At 41.2% G+C, this 26,313-nt stretch overlaps 1 pseudogene; it reads right to left on the bottom strand.

Moving 5' to 3' along the window:
- Window positions 1–475: 475 nt before the first annotated feature.
- The window catches only part of LOC102987754 (actin, muscle-like), a 36,333-nt pseudogene continuing 10,495 nt past the window's right edge, over window positions 476–26,313 (bottom strand).

Below are 26,313 nucleotides of genomic sequence, written 5' to 3'. Positions count from 1 at the left end.
GGAGACCAAAAATCTTCATACACTGAAAGTTGGATGACGAAATAGGGGTCATGATGACTGACCATTCAAACTGAAACAAAATAAAAAGAGCAAGTGTTCAGGCAGAAGATTCAAAAATTTGGATCACATCATTTACACAAAAGCAATACTATCACCCTCCCCTGAGTGAAACCTGGGTGAGGTCTGGGCCTTTCTCCTTCGGGAGACATGAGGAGGTGTTTGAGAAGGTATGGAACTTCCCCGAACAATGCATCTCATGATATTCGGAATGACTCTTCAAAACACTCAGCCACATTGCAGATCTTTGGGGGATGCAACTTCAACTGACTGCTATCACCTTCACCATTCAACTTGTTAAGTCCTGAGTCAACCAACAGTAAAAATCAATTTAAATAAATAAACACACCATGCCAATGTCATCTCATTTTTTGCACAAGTCAGGTTCTGTCGAGAAAGGATGTAACACACTGTCTACCTAGAAGCATTTTTGGTGGACAGTGGAGTGGCTAGACTCATGGAACTCCCGCTTGCTGGTCCACGTCTGCTGGAAGGCGGACACTGAGCCCAGGATGGAACCACCAATCCATGCAGAGCACTCAGAAGTGTGATGATCTCAGTCTTCATCATGCTGGGAGTCAGAGTGGGACTCTCCTCTATCCTGTTGGTGAAGCCTGGGTACACAGTGGTCCCACCAGAGAGCACCGCGTTGGAAAAGATGTCACATGTTGTGGACATCAATGTCACACTTCACAATGAAGTTGAGTGTAGTTTCATGGATGCTTCCAGATTCCATGCTCAGGAAGGAAGGCTGGAAGGGCCCCAGGGCGGTGGAACCACTTGTTGCCAATGGTGGTGACTTGGCCTTCGAGGCACACAGCTCTTCTCCAGGGAGGAGCTGGAGGTTGCAGTGACCATCTCCTCTCCAAGTTCAGGGCAAAATAGCAGAGCTTCCCTTGATATGTTGCACAATTCCCTGCTTAGCCATGTGGAAAAGCTCTGTGAGGCAGCTCCTCAGGTCCCGGCTAAGTCCAGACACAGGATGGTGTGAGGAAAGGCATAGCCCTCATAGATGGGCACAATGTGTGTGATTTCATTGCTGGACTCCATTACATGCCTGTGGCACAGGCCAGAGGCGTAAAGGACAGCATAGTCTAGATGGCCATGTACGCGGCTGTGGTGCTGGAGGTCTTCAATATGATCTGGGTCTTCTCCTGGTTGGCCTCAGGGTTCAGGAGGGACTCAGTCAGCAGCATGGGTTGCTCCTCGGGGGGCACATACACTCGCTTTATAATGTGATGCTAGACCTTCTCCTTGATGCGCTATTCAGGGTAGAGTTCCCTCTTACTCTGGGCCCCATCACCCACCTAGGAGTCCTTCTGTCCCATGCCCACAGTCATGCTGTGGTTGCCCATGATGGAAGGGAAGACGGCTCCACGGCCATGATCCTCTGAAAGCCTGGCCCTACACATGCTGGAGCCACTGTCGACCATCGATGTGGCAATATCATCATCCATGCTGAGCTTGCAGGGGGAGGAGTGGCTAGAGGCCAGTGCTTGGTCTTTTGCTCACCCCAAGGTAGCAATCAAATAAGGCAAATAACTCAGTCTCCCCTGTCAGTGTACTTGGAATGGCCATGCACTTTTTGCAGATCAAACAAGCAGTTAGTGGCCAGGAAGATTTTGCCCAAAGTTCTTCAGGCAGTTGAAGTAGCAGCTGCATAAGGGTGCTGGGGCCAGGCTCCTACAATCACATTCCCAGCTTCAAACTGGGAGGTGAGAGCTGGCATCTGAAAATGTCCTTCCACTCTCTAGTCTGAAGGACACATTGCTGAGCCCAAGTATAGCTAATGCAGCATCCATCATCCTAAGTGGGCCTCACCATCAGGACCTGGTCCTCTGTCTCCATCACACCCCTGACAGATGGGAATGGGATCCAGACAAGCAAGGACCCCTCATTTCTGAGCACAAGACACACAAAGTGAAGAAGAGGATGCTGAAATTTGGGTCCTAAAAGAAGTAACGTTGAAGCTTGACAGATCATCCAAAAGATGTGTTTCAAATTCCAAGGGTAAAACAGAAAAGTGGAAGGCACATCTGCTGGGAAGAGAAGCCAGGCCTATAGGAAGGGGATGTGGGATGGTGGGGAACCAGGCTGGTGTCATTCCTGGGCTGAAATTAAGAGGACACATTGGCTCTGTGTGTGAACAGAGCGAGGCAGGGTGGTTTCCTTAGAAAAACAGCCCATCATCCTGGCACAAGGAGGAGCTAACTTCCCCCAGGCTAGTCTCTTGTGCTCCATTCCCTGAAGTGGATTCTCTGTGTAAATAAATTTCTAAGAAGTCTCTATATGGGATACAAAGCTGCACTAGAGGAACACTGAAGTGTGTGCAAGAATTACCCATGGGAACTTGTTTTAAAATGCTGATTTTAGGCAATACCCACAGCACTGTCCAATTCCGAGGGAGCAGATTCCAGGGACATACCCTGGAGGGAAGAATCTGTATTTTTAATTAGGATCCCCCGAGTGATTCTGATGCAGGGTATCCAAGCCACACATTAAGAAACAAAAGCATACACTTGTTAACATATATGCACCCAATATAGGAGCACCAAAATACAGAAGACAAATACTAACAGACATAAAGGGAGAAACTGATGGGAATACAATAATAGTAGGAGATTTTACCGCCCTACTGACATAAATGGACAGATCTTCCAGACAGAAAATTAATAAGGCAACAGAGACCCCAAATGACACAATAGAACAGTTAGACTTAAGTGATATTTTCAGAAGATTACATCCAAAGGAGACTTTACCGCCCTACTGACATAAATGGACAGATCTTCCAGACAGAAAATTAATAAGGCAACAGAGACCCCAAATGACACAATAGAACAGTTAGACTTAAGTGATATTTTCAGAAGATTACATCCAAAAAAACCCTAGAAAACACATTCTTTTCAAGTGCACATGGAACATTCTCTAGGACAGACCACATACTAGGACACAGAACAAGCCTCAACAAATTTAAGAGGATAAAAATTATTTCAAACATCTCTTCTGACCACAACAGCATGAAACTAGACAACAATCACAAAAAGAGAAACAAGGGGAAAAAAATGATTTCATGGAAAATAAGCAGCATGCTACTAAAAAACCAATGGGTTAATGATGGAATCAAAGAGGAAATTTAAAAATACCTCAAGACGAATGACGATGAAAACACAACCATATAAAGCGTATGGGATGCAGCAAAAGCAGTCCTAAGAGGGAAGGTCATAGCAATACAGGCCTTCCTCAAAAAACACGAAAAATCTCACATAAACAACCTAACCTACCACCTGAAAGAATTAGAAAAAAGAAAAAAAAATAACCTCAAGTCAGCAGAAGGAAGGAAATAATAAAGATCAGAGATGAAATAAATAAAATAGAAATTTAAAAACAATAGAAAAAAATCAATAAAACCAAGAGCTGGTTTTCTGAAAGTATAAATAAAATTGACAAACTTCTGGCCAGGCTCACCAAGAAGGAAAGAGAGAGGACCCAAATAAACAAACTAAGAAATGAAAGTGAACAAATATCAACCAATACCACAGAAATACACAAAACCATAAGAGAATACTATGAACAATTACATGCCAACAAATTGGACAGCCTAGAAGAAATTCTAGAAATATACATCCCACCAAATCTGAATCAAGAAGAACTAGAGAATATAAACAGACTGATCACTAGAAGTGAAATAGAATCTGTAATTTAAAAAACAAAACAAAACAAAACAAAACCCCCTGCAAATAAAAGTCCAGGACCAAATGGCTTCACTGGGGAATTCTACCAAACATACAAAGAAGAACTTATATCAATCCTTCTCAAACTCTTCCAAAAGACTGAAAAGGGAACATTCCCAAAGTCATCCTATGAAGCCAACATCACCCTGATACCAAAACCAGACAAAGACACTACCAAAAAAGAAAATATCTTTGAGGAATATAGACACAAAAATTCCTCAACAAAATATTAGCAAACTGAAGCCAACAACACCTAAAAAGTGATCAAGTTGGATTCATCTCAGAGTTACAAGGATGGTTCAACAAACGCAAATTAATGTGGTACACCACACCAACAAAAGAAAAGACAAAAACAACATGAGCATCTCAGTAGATTCAGAAAAAGCATTTGATAAAACTCAATACCCATTCATGATAAAAACTCTCACCAAAATGGGTATAGAGGAAACATATCTCAACATAATAAAAGCTATTTATGACAAAACCACAGCCAACATAATACTCAATGGTGAAAAGCGTAATACCTTCCTGCTAAAATCTGGAACAAGACAAGGATGCCCACTCTCACCACTTCTATTCAACACAGTATTGGAAGTCCTAGCCACAGCAATCAGACAAGAAATAAAATGTATCCAAACTGGAAGAGAAGAGGTAAAATTGTCATTATGCAGATAACATGATACTCTATATAGAAAACCCTAAAGTCTCCACACAGAAACTATTAGAATTGATAAACGAATTCAGCAAGGTAGCAGGATACAAGATTAACATACAGAAATCTGTTGAATTCCTTTACAGTTCCTATGAAATATCAAAAAGTTTTTAAAAATCTCTTTTAAAATCTCATTTAAAAACTACCTAGGGGGACTACCCTGGTGGCGCAGTGGTTGGGAATCTGCCTGCCAATGCAGGGGAGACAGGTTTGAGACCTTGTCCAGAAGGATCCCACATGCTGCAGAGCAACTAAGCCTGTGTGTCACAACTACTGAGCCTGCACTCTAGAGCCTGCAAGTCACAACTACTGAGCCCACATGCCACAACTACTGAAGCCTGCAAGCCTAGAGCCCATGCTCTGCAACATGAGAAGCCACTGCAATGAGAAGCCCATACACTGCAACGAAGAGTGGCCCCCACTCACCGCAACTAGAGAAAGCCCACGCACAGCAATGAAGACCCAACACAGCCAAAAATAAAATATAAATTAATTAATTAATTTTTAAAAAAACCTAGGAATAAACCTGACCAAGGAGGTGAAAGATATACGCTGAGAACTATAAAACATTGTTAAAGGAAATTGAAGATGATTCAAAGAAATGAAAAGATATCCCATGCTCTTGGATGGGAAGAATTAATATTATTAAAATGGCCATACTACCCAAAGCAATCTACAGATTTCATGCAATCCCTATCAAATTACTCATGACATTTTTCACAGAACTAGAACAAATAATTCTAACATTTATATGGAACCACAAAAGACCCAGAATTGCCAAAGCAATCCTGAGGAAAAAGAACAACGCTGGAGGCATAACCCTCCCAAATTTCAGACAGTACTACAAAGGTATAGTAATCAAAAGAGTGTGGTATTGGCACAAAAACAGACATATGGATCAACGGAACAGAATAGAGCCCAGAAATAAACCCATACACTTTGGTCAATTAATCTTCGACAAAGGAGGTAAGAATATGACAATGGAAGAAAGATAATCTCTTCAGCAAGTGCTGTTAGGAAAGCTGGACATCTGCATGCAAATCAATGAAGTTAGATCGCTCCTTCACACTATACACAAAAGTAACTCAAAATGCCTTAAAGACTTAAAGACATGACACCATAAAGGGGTTAATATCCAAACAGCACATACAACTCAATATCAAAAAAACAAACAACACAATCAAAAAATGGGCAGAAGATATAAATAAACATTTCTCCAAAGGAGATATCCACATGGCCAACAGGCACATGAAAAGATGCTCAACGTTGTTAATTATTAGAGAAATGCAATTAAAACCACAATGAGGCACCACCTTACACTGGTCAGAATGGCCATCATCAAAAAGTCTACAAGTAATAAATGCTGGAGAGGGTGTGGAGAAAAGGGAACCCTCCTACACTGTTGGTGGGAATGTAAATTGTTGCAACCACTGTGGAAAACAGTATGGAGGTTCCTTAAAAACTAAAAGTAGAGCTACCATATGATCCAGCAATCTCACTCCTGGGTATATATCCAGAAAAGATAAAAACTCCAAGTTGAAAAGATACATGCACCCTAATGTTCATAGCAGCACTATTTACAATGGCCAAGACATGAAAACAAACCAAGAGCCCATCAACAGAGGATTGGCTTAAGAACATGTAGTATATATATACACAGTGGAATATTACTCAGCCATAAAAAGGAATGAAATATTGCCATTTACAGCAACATGAATGGACCTAGAGAAAATCCTACTAAGCCAGGCAGAGAAAGATAAATATTATATCACTTAGGTGTGGAATTTAAAAAATAATAAAAATGCATCTATGTACAAAACAGAAGCAGACTCACAGAAATAGAAAACAAACTTATGTTTACCAAAGGGGAAAGGGGCAGGGAGGGATAAATTAGGAACTTGGGATTAAAAGATACACACTACTATATATTGATATAATAGATAAACAACAAGGTCCTACTGTATAGCACAGGGAACTACTGAATATATTCAATGCCTTGTAATGACCTATGATGTAAAATAACCTGAAAAAATATATATATAACTAAATCACTTTGCTGTATACCTGAAACTAACACAATATTGTAAATTAACTATACTTCATAAAAGAAATTAGTTTATATATACAGAGATGAACATTTTGCATTACTAAAGTGAGACAATTTATCATCAATTTTACTCCTTTTTTATGAAGCATTTGAGACAACTGTTCATATATAGAAGTAGGTGCAAATGCAAGGAGCTTAATTATACTAATGTCCTTCAGCTTTCTTTAATTCTTTACAAGCTACATACAAAACAAAAAACATAGGAATCAATCAACAGAATTAATTTAAATCGCCTATCCATGGACAATCTCTTTAAGTCTTCCTTCAGCTTTAATGAAAGCCAGGAATTGGAACCACCTGAGTTGCAAAAGGCAAGCACTGCAATCACTGCAGCCACTCACTTTCTCAACAAGCACCAGGATCCTGAAGGGCCCGCTTGGTTGCTCCCTAGATGCTTTTCCACCCCCAAGACAATGCACATAGTAAGATCTAGAATGGGTGAGACTGAGGCCTTTCCTTAACTACATGTGAAAGAGGAAGAGTGAACGGAGAAGTTGGAAGCGAGAATCTACAGACCACTGGCATATTCTCAGGCAGATCAATTTCAGAAAAGCAAACATATGGAAACTGAGAATCTGGAACCATTGTTCCTGCTACTCCTGGGAATACCAAACAGCACCCTCAAGGAAATATTTACCTGAGGGCTGAAAACAGGCTGATAACAGGTGGGATGGGTGAAAGGGGTAACAACCTGGTTTTGAGATACAGAAATGTTAGCTGCAGATGGTTGAGAAGTACCTGACAGACAGAGGCCCAGCTGAGGTGGCAATGATATTCCGAGCATATTTGTGAACTATCTGGCATTCCAGAGATTCCCAGAAATAGTTGGTGATAAAAACTGGATTTCTTGCAGTCAATGTGAAGGAATCCCAGAGTGTTTAACCATGTAAATGAAATAGCATCCGATTTTCAAATGAGAGGAAAAAGCTGTTCCCCCTATTCTCTCATGAGTCACCCAAAAGCAACAAAGAGACAAAAAGGCAAACTCCGTCTTCAATAAAACCACAAAACATCTATAACTCTGAGCACAATATATGAAGTGTGAGCACCATATGCACTGGAGGTAAAACTGGGGTGTGGGAAGACATCAAGTCAAGATGCACGTGACTGCAAATGAGGAGAAAAGAGGCAGTGCACGCACCTTGGGATATACTGAAGAAATATGCAAAAGAATGAAAAGATATTGAAAGGTATACCATGTTCTTGACATGATAACAATTTCAACATGATAAACATGATAACAATTTCAGCACTTTCTTAACCTATATTTTTATGGGATCCCAATGAAACTACCCATAGGATTTAAAATTAGAGAAGCTGATTCAAATTCTTCTATGGGAGAAAGAAAAATCAAGAACAAACAAGATTCTAAAAGGGGAAAATAATGAGGAAAAAAATGCTGTAGGAGATACTTAACCATATTATGAAGCTAGAGTAATTAAAAGAGTGTGGTGCTAGTACATGAGTAGCCATAGCTGAAAAACAGATTAGGAAGTCCAGAAATAGACCCCTCAAAATTTTTTAAACCATAAAGGAATTATAATAAAGGTGAATTTTCAAATTGGTGGAGAAAATATGGATTATTCAGTGAATGGTGTTGGGACATCTGGATGGTAAATCCGGAAGAATGAAGCACATTTGGATTAATATCTCACATTAAACAATAGGAAAAATTCCAAACTGATCAAATATTTAAATTTTACAACCAAAACCATAAAAGCACTAGGGGAAAAAATGGAAGAACATTTTTAAAATCTCAAAGTTGGAGAGGTCTTTCTACAGGTGAAGAAAAACCTCGAAGTCACAAAAGAAAATACTGATAAAACTCTGTAAAAATAAAAATGCACACGTGGAACAGCCACCCTATATCAACAGATAAATGACAAACCTGGAAAAGTATTTCCAACTCATATTATATTCAAAACCCTAATTCCTTTCGTGTCTAAGAAACAAAAACAACGACCAAAGTAAAAGAAGAATGAACAAAGCATATCAAAAGATAGTTCATAGAAAGGAAAATCAAACAATTCTAAAAATGAAGAGGTATTCACCTTTGGCCCCAATGAGAAAAAATGCTAATCAAAGGTACAACAAGCTCTGAGTTTTCACCTGTCCCGCTGGCAATGAGCAAAAGTTTGAGAACTCACCGGGGTGATCTGCCAGGTTCTGAGCTGTTTTTAGACTCCATTGCCACCCTTCTAAACTCTGTGACGCTGGAGCGGAGACTGCTCACCCCATCTCTGCTTTGCCACCTGGCGCCTGCGCAGGCACTGCCAATAGGAGATGCCAGAGTGAAAAAGGGAGGCTGAAAGAGGCAGAAGGGAGTAGCTCCGCCCTCTCTGCTTCCTGTGCTGGTCCACGTTAGCCCAGCAACTGTTTCCACCTGCAGCGTCAGTGCTTCACCTTTGCAGCAGCAGAATCCAGTTTGTGGTTTTTTTCTAACACAGGAAGAGTCAGCCTGACCTTTCCCCCCTCAGTGAACCATCAGTAACCAATTAGCGCTCCTTTCTCAGAAGTCCACTTGGGGCCCACGGGGTCCCTCCTCCAAGCTCACAGCACCAGCTGAATAAAATCTGACTCCCGAAGAGGTCTGCATTTCAATACTGTGAGGTCCCTCCTCTAAGCTGAAATACCGAGTGTTATGAAAGAGAGAATGTGACAGTAATAACATAGCAAAACAGGAGTGTCTATGCAGGAAATGGGTTCCCCCAGCATGGTCTGCCCACAGGACTAACACGCAATCTTCAACACACGTATGCTATGAAGAGGGTCTTCTGAGCACTTCTGAGCCAAACTAGAGGCGAAACTCTAGCAAATCTCTAATTTTCCCTTGATGACAGGATTGGTAACAGCCCAGGCTGAGGTTTGACCTGGTGTTTTCCATTAAACACTATCTCTGAAAGATATTCTTTTAAGAAAAAGAGCCTCATGCCAGGAACTTCTGGAATGCCACTGTAGTCCCCCCTGTGGTCACCTCACCGGACCCCTCCCGGAGGCACAGGTCACCAACAGTACCTGCACCAGTCTGCCAAAAGCACTGAGAAGTCCTGCAGCACAGAAACCTGTTTCCTTTTGTTCACACCGCCTTTTATTGACCTCGGAAATCCCCCCGTCTTTTCACAATGAATAAGCTCTACTCTTATCCTAAAGCAGTTTTATGGGAAGCGCTTTGGAAAATGCTGTCCTAACAAACAGTGGGTCACTTGGTCTAAGAGAGAGGACGGTCTTTTACTAAAGCACAGACCACTGTCCGAATTGTCCAATTTATTTAAAAGCAAATGTTATAGACATAAATCAGGAAGATGATGCTTCTGTGTGGGTGGTAAATAGATCCTGCAGGCAGGTACATATGCAGACAGAAAAGCCAGGCCTTTTGTAACCGCAATTCAGGAACCAGAAATGTGGGGCAAAGGACACGATAAATGAATTCCACCAAAGCGACCCTAAAGTCCTGCTTTCCAGAAGAAAAGCCACTTGGCCATTTGTGATTAATTAACTAGCAGCGATAGAGCAATCTGTGCTTTAGGAACACAAAACAGACAAACAAAACAAAGAAAACAAAACAACAAAAAACCCACAAACAAACAGAAATGAAAACCCCCAGAAACTTGTGTTTTTAATAAAGGGATATTTAATCTTCAGCACAGGTTCAACCATTGAACACGTGTGCTGAGAAAGTATAAAGCATAAAATGATGACTTCACCCCACATCCCAACAGTCCCTGTGCAACTGGGCTATGCCAACCTGAGCATCACAATTTCAACTGCAGAGACTAACATCTTACATTACCTCTCAAAGTGCGAGGGTTATTATTCTGACTTATAGCTGGGGGGGGAAAAGGCCTACTTATTGCACATTCTTTTTAGGAATAGCACAAATAAGATACTTAAGTGAGCGTGATGTGAAAGAAGTCACATACAAGGGTAAGCTGGGATGAAGTGAGAGAGTGGCATGGACATATAGACACCACCAAAGGTAAAATAGATAGCTAGTGGGAAGCAGCCGCATAGCACAGGGAGATCAGCTCGGTGCTTTGTGACCACCTGGAGGGGAAAGGCCTACTTATTGCACATTCTTTTTAGGAATAGCACAAATAAGATACTTAAGTGAGGGTGATGTGAAAGAAGTCACATACAAGGGTAAGCTGGGATGAAGTGAGAGAGTGGCATGGACATATAGACACCACCAAAGGTAAAATAGATAGCTAGTGGGAAGCAGCCGCATAGCACAGGGAGATCAGCTCGGTGCTTTGTGACCACCTGGAGGGGTGGGATAGGGAGGGTGGGAGGGAGACGCAAGAGGGAGGAGATATGGGGATGTATGTATACGTACAGCTGATTCACTTGGTTATACAGCAGAAACTAACACACCATTGTAAAGCAATTATACAATAAAGATGTTAAAAAAAAGTCACACACAAATCCACTGAAATAATTTCCAAATGTGTACATCTCTCTTATTTGGTTTATAATGACCAGAATCATTAAAAAAAAAAAAAAACTATCGGTCAGTCCAAACTGACAGCTGTATTTGAGCTGGGTCTCTGAGCAGGGGTTAGATCTAATCTGGTGATAAAAAAATGCAGAAAACATTCTGCTAGAAAAAAGTCAGAAGTAAAATCTAAGATCTGATGATTAGTATAGTATGGACGTGTGGAATAGACGAATGAGGTGAGTATCATTTTATTTTATTTTTAAATTTTATTTTATTTTATTTTTTAGTATTCATTTTAGAGATCGGTGGGAAGTAGCACTGAGTGGACGAGTGGAATTCAACTATGAAAGGTCTCTGAACCAGATACTGCAGGTCAAAGGGAGGAAATGGCAGCTCCCAGCAAAGTAGTAGCATCACCGAAGCTCTGCCTAAAAGAAGATCAACCTGAAATTGATCTGCCTCTTGAGAGGGAGGGGGGAAGAGACATGAGGAAGGAGATGAGCAGACATTCTCCTTCGGTGATTCATACACGAAGTAATTAAATCCAGCACAATAGGGGCAGCAATGAGAACGGAAAAGATGGAAAGTGAAATTCCGGAACAACCTCAACGGCATTTAGAGGCTGATACTTCTTGTGTCTGATGATTAACTCCAACACGTTAACTTGGTCACGGGTCAAGTTTTAAGGGTTGGGAGAATTACAATGTCATTATAAGGAGGTCATAAATTGGGCTTTAGACGTATTAAACTTGAAACGATAAGAGGATTTCTCAGATGACATGCCTTGAAACCTCGTGGGATCAGGCTTAGGTCAGCAAAATCCTGGACTGGATTTGGCCACCACCAGAACAGAAGTGAGTGCGGACTTCCATTGAGGGTAACGGTCCTGAAAGTCCAGCCCTGGGAATTGAGGATACTGACCAATATTTTTAGCTCCCTGGAAGAAATATGTCTTAGCTGCAGTGTGGATAAGCTGGATTACAAAACTGTGATCTGCTCAGGGGGTAACTTTGAAGAAAACAGGGGAGGCAGAGAAAGCTTCCGCCTGTAGCATCCCACCCAATGTCAGAGATGAAGCAAGAGCCACACCCCGCCAGAAAATGTGCCTGGCTCCTCCAGCACTGGAGGAATTGCTTCCTTAGGTCATCTGCTTTTACTGGCTCTCTTCCCTGAGTGCTCTCTCTTTACGTCTTTTGGGAGATGAGGTCACCTCCCTCCCTATATTACAACCCAGCTGAGGGAGCATCATCAGGCATATAAGATCTAACTTGGTGAAAGAGCTAACTTTCTTGCAGAAAGCATTCCAAGCAGGTAAAAACATCGTAAATATAATCTAAGAGTTGAGGTTGAGTATACAATGGACGTGAGGAAGATATACTGGCGCTGAGTATCCATTCTGGAGAGCAGTGGGGAGTAACACCGGGTGGACGAGTGGAATTCAGCCACGGAGGGTGGCTGAACCTGATATCACAGGTCAAAGGGAGGAAACGGCAGCTCCTCAACAAAGGAGCATAACCAAGCAGGACCCTATGCGGCCTTCCCCGGTCAGACCTCCACCCCACCCCACCCAATGTCCTCTGCCTGCCTCTTGTTTGTAGAAAAGCTTTAGTCTCCCAGGCCTCCCCTGAGTCTCAAAAGGCTGGCTCAAGAGTTAATGATAAGGAAATGTGAAGATGTAGAAACACAGAACCCTTGCTGGGCGGGGAAAGTGGTAACAATTTAGACTATAAACCAGCCACAGAGCAGAGTCACTGAACTCCCAGTTCCCTGAAAAATATAGATAAAAGTCTGACACACATTCCCAAGTTGTTTTTACAGGAAGCAGAACCCCATCAGTTGAAAACTGCTGACCTCAAGCATGTAGACCCCCACATCGGTTGAAACCAGAAGATGCTTGAAACTTCGCCTTGATGCCAACCAGTCTAAGAATTGTTCACGGGCTGATCATGCACCCTCAGCCTCTCCCTCATACTGCCTTTAAAACCTCCTAACCAGCAACTTGGAGATGGTCTTAGGATATTAGTCCACCATCTTCCCAGGTTGCTGGCCTCCTGAATAAAGCAAATTTTCCCACCAACAATTGTCTCTCAAGTATTGGCCTTTTGAGCAGTAAGCAGCTGAACTTGGGTTCAGTACCGGCCTCATTTGGTTGTAGGAGTAGCATCACCAAGGCTCTACCCTGGGATGGGAACAGGCCTCCCTTGGGAAGGGAGAGGAAAAGCCCTGCAAGTACATCCCTGGAATTGTTATCTGGGGACAAACCCAATGCCAGTGATCAAAGAACCACATACAGCAACCCTGGGGAGCTACTTATTCAAAGTAAGCCCCACTAGATAAGCTCCAGTAGAGAAATGCCAAGGAGGCACTAAAATCGGGCTGGAGCTATGTATCTCAGCACACCCCTAGTTAACATTGGGACTCCTCTGATTCTAGCAGAACTCACACAGAAGTGAGGAGAGCAGACAGGAACATGGGCTGCTAGTCATCTGGGAAACATCAGCCTGGATGGTTCTACTGTCCAAAGGTGAATAAACTGAAACAAAAATGTGTAACAGGTAGATAAGGGGAGTACAACTCTAAAGATTCAGGGAAAAGCATACTTTGAGCTACAGCAAATAATAGGAAAGTCTAAAGTGTATTTTGCATTCTGAATAAATGTCATAAATTCATGACAGGCCTTGTGAGACCAGATGAAAGATGAGGTGAAAAAGAACTTAAGAAACTTAATTTCAGAGGAAACTTAAATTCGGAGATAAGAAGAAACTGAATGAAATGCAAGTCGAAATAACAACAAAAATATAGCAAGAAAAACTAAAAGTCAACAATAGAAATAAAGTCTGCTTTGGAGTGAAAATTCAAATTAGAGAGGTAAAAAAGAAACAAAAAGCTCTCTGAGAATACAAAAGAAAGGGTCAAAAGAAAAAGCAATGTATGAAAAGATGATAATTGTAGACAGTTTACCTTTAGGAAAGAGGTATTTGTTTATCAGAGCAGGATTTTGTTCAAAGACATTGACCAAAACAAGCCACTAATGGTGGCTTAGCCAAGAGACAAGTTTATTTTTCCCTCCAGTAGCAAGAAGTCCAGAAATGACAGATCTGGGCTGGTAGGGCAGCTACCTTACCAGGGACCCAGACTTTTTTTAGCCCTTGCTACACCATCTTTAGTGTGTGGCTCTCTTCCCCAGCTTACAAGATGGCTGCTGGCACTCCAGCCACCATAACCACATTCCAGATTGAATGTGGAGGAAAAGGAAGAGCAAATGCAGCATACCAGATGAGGTGGCTTCCCTTAAAGAGCTTCCCCAGAGGCCCCCACCCAATGACTTCCAAATATATCTCACTGGACTCAAGTATGTCATATAACTACTTTTACCTGCATGGAAGACTGGGAAATAGCGCTTTTAAACTGAGACCATTCCAAAATTAAAACAGAGTTCTATGAGTAAAGAAAAAGGAGAGAGTGGATATCAGTTGACAAAGAGCAGCCTATAACAAAATTCCTGAGATGAATGACAAAGGAGCAGAGCCAAGTCACAAAAATATACAGATGAAGATTGTCCTGTGCTGATTTCTTCCAATGCAAATCAGATTTCAACATGTTTCCAGTAAAGTCCAATAAAAACAATAGCGAGAAAGACCTATAGTCCTAAATATCTTGGCAAAATGCTCTAATTCCATTTTTTAAATCCTAAAAGTATCCAAGCAATAAAATTTTAAAAAATAAGATTATCTGGAAAGAATATAAATTTAGGCTATCCTCAAACTTATCCATGATCTCCAAAAGTAGAGAATCACAAAATAATATCTCAAGAGTCTTGGAGAAAAAGTTATTACACAAAAATAATAGTCACAGTCCAAAAACTATTTATAGAAATAAGAGAAATATAACCCCCAGAAATCAAAAGACTCAGAAAATAGCCACTTAAAAACTTGCTTATGAATCTATGAATAGGAAACTCATTCTGTTCATGTTTAAGAATAAATTTATTCTGGATAGACCTAGAAGTTATCATACTAAGTGGAGTAAGTCAGACAGAGAAAGACAAATACGATATCACTTATATATGGAATCTAAAATGTGATACAAATGAACTTATTTACAAAACAGAAACAGACCCACAGACATAGAAAACAGACATATGGTTACCAAAGGGGAAAGAGGGTGGGGAAGGGATAAATTAGGAGTTTGGGATTAGCAGATACAAACTACTATATAAAAAATAGATAAACAACAATGTCCTACTGTACAGCACAGGGAACTATATTCAATATCCTGTAATAAACCATAATGGAAAAGAATATGAAAAAGAATATATGTATGAGAATAAATTTATTCTTAAAATTTAAGAGTGAGAAACATGGACTATAACAGACCATAATTTGGGTAAACTGGAACATAGTAAAGAGGTCTTGCAACCAATTATATTTTCCAAAGATGGACACAGCCGTACCTCCATCCTACATGTGACGATGTATGGCTCCATGTTGAGAAGAATTCTTAGAACAAATCTGTGCTCAGCAGGAAAGGATGACTGGCTTAGAATTGTTAACACGACAAGATGGAAATAAACAAATTAGCTTTTTATCCAAGACAGCATAAAGAGAAAAAAGTAGGACCTTATGGGGCCTTCCCAGAACAGACCTCACCTCCAGTGTCCTCCACCTGCCACTTCTCTGTAGAAAAACTTTAGCCTCCTAGGCCTTCCCCAAGTTCCAAAGAGTAAATTTAATCAGAGAAGTGAGAAAATGCAGAAAGAAAGGAAATCAGTCAAGCAAGACAAAATAATAATACTTTAGCCATTATACAAAGTCAAGGACCTTTAGTTCCTCCTCAAGAGCTATAGATAATATTCTGAGCCATGTCCTTTGAGCTGTTTTGCAGATACTGAAATCCCCACCAGGTGGGAGAAGTTAACTGTACGCTGCCCACAAGCACATAGACCCCAGACCGGTTGGAATCAGAAGGCTGATCATGTTGACTCCTGATTATCTCACCACCACCAATCAGAAGAATGTCCACAAGCTAATCACACACTTTACAACCCCTCTCAACCCTGTCTTTAAAAACCTTTTCCTGAAAGCCTTGGGGAGTCCAAGCCTTTTAAGCACTAGCTACCTGGACTCCTTGCTTGGTGCTCTGCATTCACTTTCCTTCACCATAACCCAGTGTCAGTAGATTGGCTTTACTAAATAATAAATATATTTATTACATGTATGCATATATAAAACTAAGCATACTGAATCAGCACAGAATTCAAAAAACATAAACAATGTTCAAATTGAGTGTATTTGAAGACATAAAGATAGTTTAATTACTAGGAAACCTATTAATGTAATTGATTGTTTCATTAGGTTAAAGGAGAAAACACCCTGGGTAATTCAGTAAATTCCCCCTTGAATGCAATGTTTACAACATGATTCTAAACTAGGAATAGAGTAACACTAACTTTTTAAAAACTGAAATAAACAGCCTGTACTATTTAATAGTGGAAAACTAAATCCAATTTAATTAAGCACAAGGGCAAAATAAGATCTCTTTTTACCCCTATAACTTAATATTGCTATGGTTTTAGCCAATGTTATAAACACCTCCTACCCCCAACCAAAGAGACAGAAAAGAAAGAAGGGATGGAGGGAAGGAAGGGTAGAAAATTACAAAGACATGTAAGCATTCAATTTCTTGTGTTTGAAATAACATAAAAGCTCCCACTGGCCAAAATTGGGTTAATTTGAGGATCAAAAAGAATCACAACTGTAATTGATTATATCACACTGAGTAAATAAAAATCTATTAGGACACAGTGATTTCTCTCCTCCCAAAAGAAGAGAGCAGAAAAAAAAGGGAAAGCTCTTTTTCACAGAAGAATGGCAGCTAATAAACGTGGAAGAAATTAGATCATTGGAAAGTCACGGATTTGCAGTCCCCAGTGGATAACGGATTCTGAGAAGGAAACAGTGGAGGATAAAACAATTAAGTGACAGGTTATTGGGAAATAAGAATTTGTCCCTATTATTAATTGTGAAGACCAACTGTACCTTTTGTTGGAGACATCTGAAGATCACCAGCTTAACCAGCAAGTCATCATACATAAAATTAAAAGACATATTACAACCACATCAAATATGATAGAGTTAATATCTATAATAATAAAGACTTCATACAAATTGGAAAAAGAAGCACCAAGACCTTGCCTGGGGAGGAGGTGTTGGTAAAATACAGGTATAGAGGATTTACAGAAACAGCCTCACTGTCCCTTTGTCCCTTCACTGGAAGTGGATAGGATGGCACCTGCTTGAGTGTCAGAACCCCAGCATCAGAGACTTCATTAATCTGGGGTATTTTTCCCATGAGGTACGTGGAGGGCCCCAGGACCCCAGGCCACTTTCCTTTTGCCTGCTATTCCTAGCCTGCAGCTTCCTGTCCTCGGCTGGAAGAAGTGGAAGGGCAAAGACTTGTGCCAACCGAACCTGTTATTTTTCATCCAGAAAAAACATCTTTCCCAGAAGTCACTCTCAGAGGAGTCACCTGGTCACAAGTACCTACAGAGAGCCAGCCTCCAGCACCCCTCTTTCCTTGACAAAAGAGCAAAAATAAAATGGATAAATCATAGTACTTGGTACTGAATATTTGGAGATCGGCACCTCACAGACCATTGGTATATGGCATATGTTGTTACAACTTTTCTGAAAAGCAACTCTTCAGAGTGTTTAAGGAAACCTCAATGTACCTCTAGGTTCATCACTTCTGCTTTGGGGAATCATTTCTATGGAAATAATGTGAAACGCAATTAATGGTTTATGTACATTGATATGCATTAATGCAATATTTCTAATATGCAATCCCCTGACAAAAACAAAAGGATAAACTTAACTTCAGTGTCCAGTAATAGTTGAGTGGTTGAAAATACAGGGTCGGTTGTCAGAGAGCTGTGTGAGTTGGCCACAGAAACACTTCAGGTCTCATTTGTAAAATGGAGTTAAGAATACTTCCCACATAAGCACTTAGAAGGATTAAATAAAATTTTATATGTAAAACATACCTCAAATACCACAATAAGAATCAATGCATAATATGGGGAACTCCCTGGTGGTCCAGTGGTTAGGACTCCACGCTTTCGCTGCTGAGGGCCAGGGTTCGATCCCTGGTCGGGGAACTAAGATCCCACAAGCTGATGGTGCGGCCCCCCCAGAAAAATCGCTGCATAATAGATATATACATGGAATATTATATAGATTATTATATAGTCGATTAAAATAGCATAGATGTAGAATATTAAAAATTGTATGACAAGAAAATTCATCTGCTGTTAAATGAACACAAAATTGTGTTTATAGTGTGGTTTCAATTTTATAATGTATATATGCATTAAAATACATTGAAAAGCCAACGGTTGTTACATCTGGTCATTGCAGGTGGTTATTTTATGCTTTGTACATGTTCTTGTTTTCAGATTATCTATCTGGTATAATCACTTTCATATAGATCAGGGGTCAGTACACTTTTTCTTAAAGGGCCAGTTAGTAAATATTTTAGGCTTTTTAGGCCTTATGATCTCTGCCTTCACTACTCAGCTCTGCTATAGAGAAAGCAGTCATAGATAACATATAAATGATGGGTGTGACTGCGCTCTGATAAAACTGTACAAAAACAGGAGGCAAGCTAACCCTAGTTTGCAGACCCTTGCTCTAGATAATGATAAATACATGCTCTATTAAAAAAAAATTGTTTTAAGGTGATGTAGCAAAAATCAAGAAAAGAGGAATTTTCCTAGTGGCGGCTGGGGATGTAGAAGGTGAAGAAGGCTTGCACAATGTTTCATGGACGAGAGAGAACAGAGCGATTACGGGGGGAAATAGGAAGTAATCCCTTGGTAGAAGGAATTAAGCTGATGGGGTTTTATACGAAAAAGAAAGAATGAGAGCAAACTATATCCACATAATTTTATCTCACTGGATTTGCCCTGAAAGCTTTTGGCCCATTTCCCATGGCATACTGAGGCAGCAGGAGACTCCCAGGATGACTGCAACGCCAGTTAGAGAACAACCTTGGAGTTTATCACCAAGTCGGTCATGGAAAGTGCCGGTACCCTAGGCCTCCATCCAGCATCCCAACAAAGGGCCCAGTGACCTCTGCTCAGTGGCACCCTGGCACACTCATGCCTCGTTCCTCTTAAATAATTCTGAGTAACAGAAAATACTTATTATTGAGCCGAAATCCTCTGCCCGCTAGTGTTTTTCCAGACTTGGAGCATGTGCCTCTGCCACCTTTCAGATTTTAAATATTTGAAGCTGTGATCATGGTCCTTTCTTTCCATCCTAGAAATCCTCAAAACACAGTTTTCCTAGAGGAGAAGTTACAAATTGGAGATTTACAGTTATGCCTGGTTGGGCCCACTGAGTATTGTAAAATCATTAAATTCACTTAGTAAAAAAAATCTTGAAATCATAAAATTTCTCTTAAATATCCAGTCTTTTGGTTTTCCTAGAAAAATCAGAAGAATTACTAACATTGGATCACCATCCACATGCCAACAATTGGCTTGAAGCTGACTAACGACAAGCATGAGCTCCTGGTCCAGTCCCCCTACCCGCCCCCGCAACCCTGAAACCCACATCTGCCTGGACCCCAAGGATATCCGAGTTTCCTGCCCTGATCTAGAAGAGCTAGCAAAGGATGCTGCAGAGCACTGAGCCAGGAGCCCAGAGACAGCTTCCCATCCCAGGTTTAACAATTGCAAGTTCTGTGACCCTGGAGCTGGCTGTTTCATCACGTGAAATATTAGGGGGTTAAGTGGGATATGGCTTAGGTTCCTTGCCCAGCCAGCATTCCATGAATCTATAAATGGCTTAGCTAATTTTCAAATCTCACTGAGCTCATTGCCTGAAAAATGCCTGAAGTCATGAGTTCCACCTGCTAATAGCACTTTGAAAAAAAACAGATTTGGAAAATAAAATATCTGGATCTCTCAGAAGCAATTTGCAAATTCATACCAAGATATGCTAAATGTAAAAACAAAGCCAGTCACTCTTTTGCCTCTAAAATGAAATTTCAAAGGCGAGAGTTCTAAAAATTAAGAAAAAAATCCTGTCCCAAAGCTTAATGTTTCTGTGACAATAGCGCATCAATTACACTATTCAGTAGAGACAAATGAACCCTGGAAAAGGGGAGAGGTCAGGACCACAGAACTATGGGTGAGCTTGACACTTCTCCCACCCAATTCCTACCCTCCCCAATCACTCCCACTCCCATACAATGTAGGTTTAGATTTGTTTTCTCTTGCCGTAAACCCTGAACTTTCTCTATCCAGCTGAAAGGCTTCATTCAACGCTTTCTCCAAGGAACTAAAAACTATGCCAGGTTAGCGTCATCTACACCATTAAAGCAAGAGCAAGACGCAGACCTCTAGAGAGAAGCATCTGGCCTTTGGTCATCTTGCTTCCTCTCCCCTCCCCACCAGCATCCCACCCCACCTGAAGAGCTTCGATATCAACATTTCACAGCATAAGGTAGGCAAGCAGGCTGGGGCCTGGCATTCAGTGTAGTCTGTGAATATCCGACACCACTTGTGCACCAAGCCAGGCCATTCACTTCACCTGGTCCTGGGAGCCTGTGGGTCCTGAGCAGGTGGCGAGTCTGATAAGAAAAAAAAAAGTGCTTCTTGTTCCAGAAGATTCTCTGGATCAGCGGGAAAAGGAAAATTTGCGGCAAAGCTTCAAGTCAGGAGGGGAGCGTGTTCCTACAACAGTGAGCTCTCAGGTAACAGACTCAGGGTCTTGGCCCTAAGGTGCCAGAGATCAATGACAGGAGCGTTCAATTTTGGTAAAATTAAGCTTAATCAAAGAATATCACAGTAAGTAAGTTCTAAGTCCCTGACAAGGGTGATGTCTGTTTAATGACCAGGAAGCAATACTGTAAATTTGAGGACCTCACTCTAAGAATGTGACTGCGTATCCATTCACCATTGTAATCCAGTTCCCAGTCCACTGTCTGGTATATAATAGATGCTCCGTTAATAGTGTGAAAAATAAAATAATCACTCTTAAAGGACACAACTTTTTCAGTTTGCCTTCTACAACTAGATGTTTCTCCATGGCAGGGATTTAATTCTGCTTTGTCTTTTGCACATTTTCACCTTAAACTGTAAGCAGATTTGTCTGGATGGAAAAATCTCACACACAACAAAAACACTTTTATAATACTCATATAATAGTATGTATATATTATACTATACACATAACATCCATACTCATATAACAGAAGCTTAAGAAATGTCTTCTGAGTGAATGAGTAATTGAAAATTACTGGCAAACAGTTAACAAGGATTGAAAAATATATATATACATATATTTCTGTCATATATATTTCTATATATTCACACATATAAATGTGTGTATACATACATATAATGAATTTTTATTTTTGTTTGTGATCCAACAGTCACTTGGTCAAATTTCTCATTAGAAGCCTGAAGCCTCATCTTTTAAAATTTTTTTAATTTTTAATTTTTTTTATTGGAGTATGGCTCCTTTACAACATTGTGCTAGTTTCTGCTGTTCAGCAAAGTGAATCAGCCACACGTATACATACATCCCCTCTTCCTTGGATTTCCTTCCCATTTAGGTCACCACCGAGCATTCAGCAGAGTTCCCTGTGCTATACAGTATGTTCTCTTTTAATTCCTTATTTTATACATAGTAGTGTATATGTGTCAATCCCAATCTCCCAATCCATCCCACCACCCCTCCTTGGTATCCACACGTCTGTTCTCTACATCTGTGTCTCTATTTCTGTTTTGCAAATGAGTTCATCTATACCATTTTTCTAGCTTCCACATATATGCGTTAATATACAATATTTGTTTTTCTCTTTCTGACTTACTTCACTCTGCGTGACAGTATGCATATGGTGATATTTTTCCTCTATCCTGGGAAAAGGATGAAAATAACAATTTGTGACTTTCAACTCTTTTTCTCAGGGATGTCACATCATGATTTGAATGTATGTTTCTAAGAAAGATAAATTTTACTTGCTTGCAACAAAAGGATGGTGAATGTTCGCCAAGTTCCTGTGGGAGATATCTCATCAGAAACTGTGCTAGGTTGCCATTGGAAGTTTCGTAAAGATGGGGAGTAGCATTGCCAATAAGGCCCCCATTGAAACTGTGACTGGATAACTTCACTGCCAATTATTTCTACCACTGCAGAGATTCTGAGACACACTGACCACCTCGTCGTTCCAAGTAGACACCAGGTTTAAGCAAGAGTCCCAAGCACAGCCCAACAAAGTCAAGGGTCCACATCTGCTCAGGTATCTGCATTTGCAAAATGAATGGACCACACAAGCAGAAAGAGAACCAGTGTGGGAACAAATACATGTTGTCTCCTTTTGCGGAGTCCCCGAGTCCTTTGAAATTCTGCTGTTTCACTTTGTTGCTTCTTTCAAATGATCTAAAAAGTTAGGCTTCTTCTGGAGAAGGAAGTCCCTCAGACAGTATTATAAGGAAGCAACATTGGTGAGCTTCACCAGTGTTGGAAAAGGATAACAGGCGTTCTTACTTCAGCTCTGACACTATTCGTGGAAGAAAACAAGTTCCCTGTCCAACTGTGTGATCTCGGGAAAGCCTCTCCAGTCCACAGGTTTGCTCATTCATATAACAAGGATATTGGAAATTGAAGATGCCATCCAACTGTAAACTGCATTCAGTCTTTAAATAGTTATTGTGTTCTGTTACCGAGCACTGTTCTTGGCACTTAGGAGAATCAATGAACAGAGCAGATAGAACTTCCTGTCCTGTAGAGTTCACCTCTTCCTTGTTCTACTTACCATTATGATACGCATTCCATGGATGCACACATGATGTATAATGCTGTTCTAGAAGTAATAAAATACAGACCTTCTCAACTCATTCATTTAACGTTCAGAGAAGTACCTGCGGTGGCTGACACTGGGACGAGTGTCTTCGGGATACTAAGATAAATGTGACACAGTCTTAACCTTGGGGAGTCATCATTTGGTAGGGAGACTGAAAGGCAGGAGAGTTAGTCACGAGCATACAATGATACCCATCACAGGGTAGCTCGGTGTGGGAGAGTCATATCTATTGGGAGACTGAGTGATGGCTTCTGTTACAAGGTGAGGTTTAGGCTAGATCTTAAAAATGGGTACATTTATAGAGGAGTGGGGAATCTAAGAGTAGAAAAAGCATAAGGAAAAAAGTACATAATTATAGGAAAGCACAGAGCATGTTTAGAGAAATGGAGAAAAGATCCATTTGGCTGTCGCTGAAGTCAAATGGTACACTGGGCACAGGGCGGGCCACAACCCACAGACCTATGAGGCCAGCCTGGGGAGCTGGTTCTTTATTGCATCGACTTTGGCGGCTCCCAGGGTTGTGAACACAGGAATGACAGGCTCACATTGAAGATGACAAAGTCAAGTGGCCCAGAGGAGGCAGAGACCAGAGGGCAGAGAGCAGTTTTATCAAGTCCTGGCAACAACAGTAACAACATAGGAGGGGATATGGGGATATAAGTATACGTATAGCTGATTCACTTTGTTATACAGCAGAAACTAACACAACAATGTAAAGCAATAATACTCCAATAAAGATGCTAAAAAACAAAACAAAACAAAAACATAGGAGGGGCCAATTCAACAATAACTGAGTGACCAGTGGCTGCCTGTTGGATGTTGAGGAGGAAGCAAAGACAAACTCGAGCTCCAACTGTCAGAGAACACTGGCCAGGATAAACAACACAGAGACCCAGTACCAACAAAATGCCCGCCTTTAGGAGTGGGGGAAATAGTTATGGAAAAGAAAAAGTATTCTCAGAGGATCCAGAAGCCTAAAAATACCATCCAAACTTGAATCCAGCAGATTCTAAAGGGATTTTTATCCTGTAAAGGATGTCCATTATATTCCAAGCACTGTTCCAGGTACCGGGCAAAGAGACAGGTCCCTGACTGAATGAGTTTACAAGTTAGAAGGGGAGACAGACAATAGACACATAAGAAAGAAAATACATAAAAACAGATTGGTTCAAGATGGCGGAGTAGAAGGACATGCGCTCACTCCCTCTTGTGAGAGCACCAGAATCACAACTAATTGCTGAACAATCATTGACAGGAAGACACGGGAACTCACCAAAAAAGATAGCCCACATGCAAAGACAAAGGAGAAGCTGAAATGAGACGGTAGTGAAACAGGAGGGAAGGAGACAGGGCACAACCTTTGAAAGAATGACATAGCCAGAGGACATGACATAAACTGCTTAGAACCAAATGGATCCAAGATGGTGGACGAGTCAACTTTTACCACTACACCTTGAGCCTCAGAATCAGCAAGCTCACATCAGCAAGCTAAATGCCACACCCACAGGCACCATGACAGTTCCAAGACTGACCATAAGGATCAAAAGTGGGCAGCGGCCCAATTTCTGGAAATCCCCGCCCCTTCCTAAAATAGCTGGAATACTCCTCCCCCTCATTAGCCTATGAAATTACCCACTCCTATAAAAACTGACAACCCCATACCCTGGTGCCTTCCTCACTTTCTGAGATGGCTCACACTCTGTCTGTGGAGTGTGTTTCTCTCTAAATAAATCCACTTCTTACCTATCACTTTGTCTCTCACTGAATTCTTTCTGCAATGAGACATCAAGAACCTGAGCTTCATTAAGTCATGAAACCAGGTGTGTGATCTCAGTTGGAAGACTGCGGGTTTTGGCTGGGTTTGAGTCCCAGCCGCGTCGGTTCTAGTCCCAATCAGGATTTTGGCCAGGTTCAAGTCTCGGTATGTGGGTTCAAGTCCAAATCTGAGGTGCACGGTTTCAGTAGGGGGGGGCGCAATCACAATAAAATCAAATCCCATAACCACTGGGTGGGTGACTCACAAAATGGAGAAAAATAATACCACAGAAGTCCACCCACTGGAGTGAAGGTTCTGAGCCCAACGTCAAGCTTCCCAACCTGGGGGTCCAGCAAGGGGAGGTGGAATTCCCAGAGAATCAGACTTTGAAGGCTAGTGGGATTTGATTGCAGGACTTTGACAGGACTGGGGAAATAGAGACCCCACTCTTAGAGGGCACACACAAGTAGTGTGCGCATCAGGACCCAGGGGAAGGAGCAGTGAATGCATAGGAGACTGAACCAGACCTACCGGCTAGTGTTGGAGGGTGTCCTCACTGTGGGGACAAGGACACTGGCAGCAGAAGTTATGGGAAGTGCTCCTTGGCGTGAGCCCTCCTGGAGTCCGCCATTAGCCCCACCAAAGAGTCTGTAGCCTTTGGTGCTTGGTCGCCTGAGGCCAAACAACCAACAGGGAGCGAACTCAGCCCCACCCATCAGCAGACAAGTGGATTAAAGTTTACTGAGCTCTGCCCACCACAGCAACAGCCAGCTCTACCCACTACCAGTCTCTCCCATCAGGAAACTTCCACAAGCCTCTTAGCTAGCCTCATTCACCAGAAGGCAGACAGCAGAAGCAAGAAGAATTGCCATCCTGCAGGCTGTGGAACAATAACCACATTCACAGAAAGATAGACAAAAAGGAAAAGGCAGAGGCTTATGTACCAGATGAAGGAACAAGATAAAACCCCAGAAAAACAACTAAATTAAGTGGAGATAGGCAACATTCCAGGAAAAGAATTCAGAATAATGATAGTGAAGATGATTCAGGACCTCGGAAAAAGAATGGAGGCAAAGACCGAAAAGATGCAAGAAATATTTAACAAAGACCTCGAAGAATTAAAGAACAAACACTTAGAAGAGTTAAAGAACAAAGAACCAGAGATGAACAATACAATAACTGAAATGAAAAATACACTAGAAGGAATCACTAGCAGAATAACTGAGGCAGAAGAATGGATAAGTGACCTGGAAGACCGAATGGTGGAATTCACTGTCACAGAACAGAATAAAGAAAAAAGAATGAAAAGAAATGAAGACAGCCTAATAGACCTCTGGGACAAAATTAAACACACCAACATTCACATTACAGGGGTCTCAGAAGGAGAAGAGAGAGAGGAGGTACCAGAGAAAATATTTGAAGAGATTATAGTCGAAAACTTCCCTAACATGGGAAAGGAAATAGCCACCCAAGTCCAGGAAGCACAGAGAGTCCCAGGCAGGATAAACACAAGGAGAAACATGCCAAGACATATAGTAATCAAACTGATAAAAATTAAAGACAAAGAAAAATTATTAAAAGCAACAAGGGAAAAACAACATACAAGGGAACTCCCATAAGGTTAACAGCTGATTTCTCAGC

This window comes from Physeter macrocephalus, chromosome 5, assembly GCF_002837175.3.
Source record: "Physeter macrocephalus isolate SW-GA chromosome 5, ASM283717v5, whole genome shotgun sequence".
NCBI lineage: Eukaryota > Metazoa > Chordata > Mammalia > Artiodactyla > Physeteridae > Physeter > Physeter macrocephalus.
The sequence above is the reverse complement of the archived record's forward strand: the minus strand, read 5'-3'. Positions and strand labels throughout refer to the sequence as shown.